Here is a 10,139-nt window from a genome sequence, read left to right on the forward strand (position 1 = left end):
GGCCTCACGACAATGTTCACCCTTCGATGTTGGAAATCACACTCGCTAGAAAACGCGAGATCGCAAAAAGATATGGTTGGCCTTGTAATTTTTAGTTTTTTTTTGTTGTTGTGTTGTTTTATTATTATTATTATTTTTTTAAATTAGATTTTAATGTAATGTTTTTTTTTTATTTATAAAAGTTAGATGTTTTATTTTTTTTATCTTAAGTTAAAAAAATAAAAAATAAAAAAAAATACTTTTCCCATTCCAAAGTGTTTAACCACCGCCAACGTTTTTGAGAAATAGGTAAACCAAATAGGTAAACTGACGTGGCACTGTTTGATTGGTCGATTTCAAAGTTTACCTAATGAAAGTGTTTAGCCACTCCTTATACACTCATATAATTAGAGTTCAGAAGTTGCCTTGTAGATCTAAACTTAGATTATGAGGGTAATTACCTTCTGGACTCACATGATTATGAACCAAACCAAAACCTGTATATTTAAGCCCAAGTATTTTGGTAAAACATGTTTGTGTTATGAATGCAGACATTCAGGCCCATAGGCCAAGCCTAACCTAATGTTAATGGGCTTTAGGGTTGTTGTTGTATTGATCTATATATATGATATATGTACAATTAATGTCAGTTTCTATACTTCTCATTCTCTCTATATTCTCTATATTATCCTTTACATATTAGATGTTACTATTAGGCCGTTGGTTTACAACACGTTATTAGCACGAAAGTGCTCTGTTCAAAACGCTAATCCTTTCCTTGCCGCTGTTTCTTTTCTTTTCTGGCCTCCAAACCAGATAAGGCAATTGTCTTGATCGATTCAAGAGAAAAACACTGTTGCAGTTGTGTTTTTGTGATTTTTAAACCTTTTAGTAGTGACGGAACATGCGTGGGTGTTTATGTTGTAATTGGGAGTCGGTGGTTGATTCTACGTTACGTGTATAAGAAATGAATTCCCATACTGTTGCGAGCCAAAATTTGCGAAAGGTAATATATATTACTTGATCCTTTTATATTTATTGATCTAGAAAATTTATAATTTGGTTTTATTTGTATGGGTATGAAACTTACTAACGCCTAAGGTTAATAATATGAAAAGGATTTTGTAGGAATAATAGTTTCTTTTCTCCAAGATATATTACTCCATATTATTTTTCTACAAACAATTTTCTAACATCCTCAATTGATTTACGGTTTTGTTTGGAGCCAAGTTTAATAACCACAATGTAAAATTCTTAAAGAAAAATGTTTATGCGCTGGTACATAAAATTAAATTTGTCAAAGTTTTTTAGTGAGTTTCAATAATCATCTAGCAATTAATGTTTTTTATTATATGCATGATAATTGAAACTCATTATAATATTCATATAATATTAAATAGCTTATGTGTTCAACTACGACATTTTCGTGAATCATGCTTATACTGCGATCATTGTTATTGTTATTACTGCTACTGTAATCTTGATCATTTAGAAGTTTATTCTTTTTGGTGAATTTAAATGAATGCAACAATTTAGTATGATTTAAAATCATGTAACTTTGAAGGTTTGAAAAAAGTAGTTATGGAATTTATACACCATAGTTCATAGGTACAAATTATTGATATAAGACAAATTAATAGAAAATGATGATAATAAACTTGGAGAACCACGTGAATATTTTGATATTATTTACTTGTTTTAAATCCTTTACTAAAATTGTTTTAGATTTCTTTAATTCAAAAACTATGCATCAATAGATACTTGTTTTGGTGACAATGTATATAAAGGTTATGGGGAAGGAAACCAATTGTATTCTTAAGAAATTAAAGAAGGATTTAAACGATATTAATATATATTTAAATTTCCACGATTGGTCATTTTGAAACTACTCTAAAGATTTTAATAATATAATTCTACTTGTATGTGAACTAACTCTTGGAAGATGTAGTTATGTGTGGTTTGTATTAAATGTGAAATTATTTAGATTAGGAATGTGGTATGCCATGATATGCCGTAGTGGATCCATGTTATACATCTTTGTAAAAGCTAATAAATTAAGGTGTATATCAGTTTTGGGTTTTGAATTGTAATCGACTTATTACTTGTGGGATAAATTGTTTTTATTATATTTTATGGTTAGTAATTAAATAGCCTTTTATTGTTATTAATATATATGATGTTGGTTAATGCTTAAAAATTAAAATCATTAAATATCATTTTTCCCATCATGTAGTTTATTTCTTTCTTTATTAATTTTAATTCATTTTTACGTTACAAATTTGATTAATTCTTATTACTTTAAATGATCTTTAATATCCATTTAATTAGAATATTAAATGATATAGAGTTATGAACATGAATAGTCACAATATTCATGACATTAAATGATATGGAGTTATGAACATGAATAGTCACAATATTCATAAAACTAAATGATATGAGTTAGGAACATGGATAGTAACAATAATACTATTTTTTTTTATAGAAAATTAGGTGATTTACAATTTAATTTAAGAGATGATGATTTTAAAATTGCAGTACGAAATTATAGACATATTATATCTCTTACTTGTTGGCATTATAGTTTATACGGTTTAGATAATATGTTATGTATGCATTGATCATTTTTCATAATAACATTTGATGGAGATGATTTTGTAGTATACAATAGTTGACAGATTATTATACTATGAAAAAGTCTGTTTAGTATTTAATATGTTCATGTACATTTACTTCTGATGTGAAATACTTGTATTTGACATATAAATTTTAATGTGATTGTTCATAACAATTTAATTAGAAATACAATACGATAAGTGTAATGTTTATAGTGTTCTTATTTGATATATAAGAATAAGAAATTTGATGTTTTATATGAGATTACATGACATGTTATCATATATTTTTTATCTGTTTGATGACAAATTATAGCTATATTTTAGTAGTAAAAAAAATCATATATTGATTTACTCATCTTTCTTTATAAATGTTATGTTACTATTAATCAATATGTATGATTTTATTGTGTCTTTCATCATATATCAACTTTTTCCTTTATTGAACACCACTAATTTGAAAGCTAACGCACACGATGTCGATAAATTAGAGCATAACCTATAATAATAGGCTTATCAATATTGCAATTTATTGCGTCTTTTATATGCTTTAATTTATTTAGATGATATGTTAAATAAAAAAAAAATTATATATTTCTTACAAGTGATGAAAAAAAAATATTATTTCATAAGGTTGTGTCATAAGTCATTTCTTATAGTGACATAATATAAAGTGATGCATTGTATAATCATCACCTTTACATATTACCATAAACCTTTTTAATAGTGTTCTTGATATATTTTAATATTCAATCATGACAGTAAGGAAAATTAATTATATATATTTTATTATATTATGTTTGATGAGAAGACATATTATATCAGTTATATATTATTCAATCATCACATTCAATGAAGCAACTAAATTAAAGTTGTGTATATGATCACACGTTATAAACATGATTGAATAGTGATCAAGATTTATTTATAATATGACATTCGAAGTTTCAAACTCACTAAATCTTATTGTAAATTTATTGATGCTTGTAAGTTTTTGGACTGATAAATCTTAATGATTCAGTTATATAATTGATGTTATGTGGTGAAAAGATTAGTTATACATGTGGAATAAAACAATTTCCACTTGTCAAACCTCAAATGCGCTCTTGATATATAAGGTTTGAAACAGTCACGATGAAAATTGTCTGACTCTATTCCATTCCTTGAAGAGAATGTGATGAGAAAACTATATATCATAATCCATTGAGCAAAACAATTTCCATCGTCAAATATCATTAATTGTTAAAGAATATATATAAAGTTTGAAACAACAAGCATGGAAGTTCTGTGGTTCTAATCCATTCCCTAATATGAATGTGATGATGATCAATTCAAAGGTTATGATCATATACATAACTAAGAAAATTGTAATGATGCCACCATGAATATTCCATTAAATTGCAAATATGGCTAGAAGACTATATTAGAAGTTACTAGAAATGATACTAATTTTCCACAATATTCCATTAAATCAAATATGGTGAGTAACCAGAAGTTACTAGAATATTTATACATTCACCACATGGCATGACCAAATAGGTCATCAAGATAGCATCATGATATGCTAAACAATCAAACATGCTAACCGGTACCTTAGCACCTCTAAGTAATCTAAAAACATTGCTCCCAAAATGCCTTATCATATGTCTAGTTAGTTTTTTTTTTGTGGCAAATAAATTTTTATGCCCTTCCAAATAATAAACTCCTACAAACAATCCCTCTTATATGGGACCATTGAAATGTACAGTTGTGTGGATTGTGGCATTCATACATGGTTACATGTGAGTTTTTAGCTACCCGTATGTAGCATATGCCCAACACTATGGAACGCTGTTTTTTTTTTTGACATGGTTTAACACTTTTCTTTGACAACCCAATTGTAGGGACCATTGTTGGGCATAATGTGAAATATAGTGAGAGGCATATGTAGTCGAGACGAAATTCTTCGATTGATTATATCAATTCAAAACCAACTGCTTATCACAAGTACTCCCCATTACAACTGGTCTCCTGAAGAGAACCAAGTTTCCATTTTTTTTATATATTTTGTTGTGCAGCCTATGTACCAATAGCACCACCATAACATATAAAATGGGATATGTACATCGTATTCCCAGTCTTAGGGGGAGACAAGAAAATGAAAGACTGGTAACATAAAAAAAATGCATCATATTATATATCGACCCCTGAAGTGGTCAATGCAAATCTGAAGTCCAAAAGAAAGAGCGTGTATTTGCAAATAATAACAAATGAAATACAAGATGCATTCACTAAAACAAATAAGGTGACAAAGTCACATATACCATCTTAAACTTATCTGCTCGAATGGAAGTACTCACAAAATGATTATCATATTAATAAATTGTGAGAGATAAATCGGTTCCAAAAAGATAAAACCCACAAACATAAAAAGATCAGAGTAACGCAGTTGGTGTAACCCCAAAAGAGGTGGCACATAAAACACCATAAGTGGTTGCATACAAAACCCCAGAAGTCGTTGCATACTAAACCTTAAAGAAGGTTGTTGTTAAAACCCTAAAATAGGCTAATGGAGTTCTAAAAGAAACTCTAGTACCAAACAAATATGAGATCGTGATGAATTATGTACAAAATAAGTACAATATGGAACTGTAATGAAACACGTGTAAAATGATATATTTTATTATGCTATAGCAATAGATGTAATCGATGAAAAAAAAGAGATTACGTATATAGAAAGTGTGCAAGAGTGTACGCACACAAATAGCCAAAATGGCTACATGACTTAAGGTTGAACTAAATTTGCTCGACAAACTACACGTTTTCGAACCAGCAGTTCGAACACCCATAGACGTCAAACCAGTAGGTTATAAATGGGTGTCTTTAAATAAAAGGAAACGTAAATAATGAGTTTTTGCGATGTAAGGCACGCATTTTAACATAAAGATTTTTCCCAAATCCCAGCAGTTGATTACGAGGAAACGTATACCCCTGTAGTGGATGCGATAATCTTTAGATGTTTAAGCGGCCTCGCAATCTCAGAATGACTTCAGATAAAACAACTTATGGATGTCATCACCGTATACATGTACGGGACAATTGCAAATGACATCTGTATGAAAACCCCCTGAAGGATTAAAAATGCTCAAAGCATTATGAAACAATAACCCCATAGGTGTTATATATATGAATCTTAAAGGAAACTACTCGTATGTGGTACAGTCGACTATACTCTGAAAAAGAGGTATAATTTTGATAAAATGAGCTACATCTATTTAACAAGATTTCACTCTTATGGTGATAATGTAAATGATGTATGTAAAATGCAACATATAAAACACATCAATTAAGGCATAAAACTAACCCTTTTTAAGTACTAATGTTGGAAAAAGAGTGTTTTTGTCTTCCTTTTGTATTTTCAGGATGAAATGAGCTCAAAATCACAAAAGAAGCAAAAAGACCACTAATTCTACCATAAATACAAGAAAAGGAACAAAAGTGGACTGCCCGAACCCTCAACGGCACCTCCCAAGACAAAGAGAAGAAAACAGAGTCTGAACACGCCCCGTGTCCAGCGAACACGGGGGCGTGCCCAGGAAGCAGCAGAAAAGACAAACCAGTAGAAGCTTCCATTGCTCACCACGGGGCCGTGTCCAGCGAGCACGGGGGCGTGGTGAAAGTACAGCAGGCGCATTAATTGTAATTCGCAATTACAATTAATGAAGAGAGAGAGTGTCAGACGGGCACGGGGCCGTGTCCAGCGGACACGGGGCCGTGTCCAGCGTTCTGTCCAGCCTATAAATAGAGGAGCTTGGTTTCATTCTCTCTCATCCCTTGGCACACCACCTCTCTCACACCTCATCCACCACCCACCACCACCATAACACCATCATCCACCACCATCATCCATTGTCCATCGTAGAGTGTGTGAGTCGTCTCGGGATCCAAGATTGATCGTAAGAGTTCTTGACAATCAAGGCCATGTTTGCCTAAGTCTCTTACATCACTTGGTGAAGACAAGTGTTTAGTATAATACTTTTTATTTTTAATCTTTTGCACTTTTTATTTGGTTTTGTATTAATGACTTTAATAACTAGTTACTTATGTTGAAGGTGATCTTTCCTTATCGTTTGTCCGTGGTGTCTTGGCATTATTTTACTGTCTATATAAAATAAAAGATTTTCACCATTCATATCTCCACGGTCTATATGGAGGTATGTTGGCTACCTGGTCGGGGGTTAAGGGAACGGTTTGGTAAGGGTCTTGCCCTTGTTCAGCGTTTAGAGGTCCTGCTTGGGACCTGGGTCAAATTTAGTAGGATCTCCTTCAATGCCCATAGGTATTGGATGGCGGGGATCCAAACTCTTTGACCCCCTCATAAGTTAACTACTATTAATACTATAACCCGACTATTTAGGACTGTATCCCTGCTGACTCAGACTACTTAGCCGAGGGTAACGTCACCGCCAAAAGCGGGGCCTACCATAATTTGCATTAATAACTTAATTCATTATCTTTCAATAATCCGACCCTTTAGGATTGTATCCTTGCTGACTCAAACTACTGGGTTGAGGGTAACGTCGCCTTCAAAAGAGGGGCCTACTACAATAACTAAGATAATCTCTTAAACAAGTGCAAAAGTGCGAAAATAATCAAAGGTTATACTAATACACGTGTCGGATCCAAGTGATTCATCTTGTCTATCTGTTTTTATTTTATTTTATTTTTCAGCATTTAGTTAGTTTTTATTTTTCTTAGTTTAAAACATTTTTCTAACTTTTTGATTTGGTTAGACGTTGAGGATAAACCGGTATTAAAAGCTCTTGTGTCCTTGGACGACCTCGGTATCTTACCAACACTATACTACGTCTACGATGGGTGCACTTGCCCATATGTGTGTTTAGTGTTAGTGAATATCGTGTTTTATAAATTTAAAACTTGGCTAAAAGTGTAAAAAGGGCTTAATTATATATTAAAAACATATTACACCTAACGCACATCAAGTTTTTGGCGCCGCTGCCGGGGACACAAGGATTTTAAGAAAGTTAGGAATCAACGGCCTAATCATCTTTTTATTTTTCTTTAATTTTTAGGATTTTTTTTAGATTTTCCAGCTTCTGCAGAGCTCAGCACGGGGCCGTGCCCGCTGAACACGCCCCGTGCCCAATCATTGGAACTGGCAATCCTGTTTTATATCAGACAGTAGGCTGAACACGGGGCCGTGTCCACTCAACACGCCCCCGTGCCCAAGATTCAGTTGCTGAAAACAGAACCGTTCGATCCCGGCGGTTGGTAATTTCTGATACAAACATGAGTGATAGTGATTCTTTTTACTTTCGGCACTCTTATGGTTTGTGGTGTCGAATATGTGGAGGCGAACACGAGGAATTAAAATGTTTCTTCCTCACTTATAGGCCACACTATATAGACCCACCAATTCCTTGTAACCTTAAGAGGGGCGAAAGTAAAAATAAACACTATTTCTCCCTCGAATGCGCCCAGCCAGATATTCTAGGAGATATGCTCCTTGACGAGCTATTTCAACTAGAAGAACTACTTCTAAATTGGTCAAAAGAACTTAGGAAGGATTTCTTAGATCCATCCCAAGATGATGACCATGAGGAAATGTTGGAACCGCATTCTGACAACCTCGTTGCTCCCGAAAATACCTTTCTTCCTAAACAAGACATGGACGATAGTCGTCCCTGTGCCGATTGTGCCGTGAAGGACTCCCCATCGACCTCGTTCGGTGCATACATAGACCTGAGCGATTCGGCATACACCTTCTTTAACGAGAGCCCGGGAAAGGGTTGGACTTGTCCACCTAGAATGAAAATAGGAATTACCCTCACCGACAACCTCTTGCGTTCTCGCCTTAGTATAGGACAATTAAGGTATCTTAGGCACTTTGGGGTTGTTCCAACAAGTCAGGAGCCACCCGATACAAATTAGCTCCTTAATAAAGACAAAACTCCATAAAACAGCCCTCCGACACGGGGCTGTGTCCGGTCACCACACCCCCGTGTTCGCTCAGAAGATTTTCTGCTGATTCTGTCAGAATACGGACAAAATGTGTCAGGATTTTCTCTGCACACGGGGCCGTGTCCAGCGGACACGGGGCCGTGTTCAGTGTGCTGTCGTTTTCTTTAAATGCAGCCTGAATCCTGCTCATTTTTGACCACTCCACCAAGCAGAGATCCCTGGAATCTTCACATATACCATCCTAGGTAAGTACCAAAAGAAGGTTCCTAAGGACCATCTTGTCTTTTCCACTTTTGTTCATTTCCTCTTCTTCCAAAGATTTTTTTCAAACCCTACCTCCATGGAAGCTTGGAAACCCATGATTCCAACCTTCTATACAAGGTTTGTAGGAATTTTAGCTATGGATTCTTGTCTAAAGTTAGTCCTATAACTTTGTTTTTAAATTATCTGAGCCCATAACACAACGTAAGTATATGGAAATAATTTAAAAAACCTAGAACCATTAGACGAAAATTCCTGCAGACAGTTGAACACGGGGCCGTGCTCACTGAGCACGGGGCCGTGTTCGAGGTACTGTTTTGCAAAAATTCAGTTATCCTCGGCTTATTTCGCAGAAAATGGCCAGCCGAAACAGCGGAGCGTCTTCAAGGAATAACCGAAATGGAAGGAGATCATCCGCCGCAGAGGATTCCCTAGTAAACTACGTTTACGCTTTAAGGGAAGCCGTAGACGAAATGACAAGTGTAGAAGAAGCTTTGGTGGACCGCGTTAATCATCTGACGATAAGCTTGGAGGGCTGCTTGCAAGAAGTGAACCTTTTGCACCAAAGGTTAAACCTTCTTGCTTCCCCGCCTTTGGTTCCGGTGATAACACACAGGGCGTGGAATGTAGTACCCGAGGTTATCATCCCAGCAGAATGGCACGCCTTGCACCAAGTACCGCAACCAAGGGTAGTGCAAGGAGTCCCGGTAAGCGCTCCTCCTCAAGATACCGAAGAGAATGAGGCTACCTTCTACCTCCCAAGGGAGATAGAAGAATGGCTTTGAGTGAAAACCGAGGAGCCATGGGCTAAAAAATGTTTCTACATTGGGAAGCTATTCCCAAAATTTTCCTAAATAAGTAGAACCTTTATGATAACCTTATGTATCCCTTAGTTAATTAGCTATCTTTATGTAATTCCTCTATGGTTAGCAATGTTATGATGGTTTTTATGATTTATGGACTCATGGTGGTAATGGATGAAAAATGGAACGAGAAAAAATGGAACCATGCAGAAGAACAGAACAAACCGACAAAAATCTCCATAACAGAAGGCTCAACACGGGCCGTGCCCAACCAACACGGCCCCGTGCTGAGCCCCCTGCAGAAAATCACCCAGTTCAGGTAACTGGACACGGGCCGTGTTCAGCGGATACGCCCCCGTGTCCAGGCTTCTGTTTCAATTCTATAATTTTTGTTACTGGCACTTGACCACGGGGCCGTGCCCGGTCAACACGGGGCAGTGTCCAGAGCGCCAGTAACACAAATCTTTGTTTTTAAACACACTTTTACATATTCTAATCAACCAAAAACTTTATTTTTGGA

Source organism: Helianthus annuus, chromosome 12 (assembly GCF_002127325.2).
Source record: "Helianthus annuus cultivar XRQ/B chromosome 12, HanXRQr2.0-SUNRISE, whole genome shotgun sequence".
NCBI classification, from domain to species: domain Eukaryota; kingdom Viridiplantae; phylum Streptophyta; class Magnoliopsida; order Asterales; family Asteraceae; genus Helianthus; species Helianthus annuus.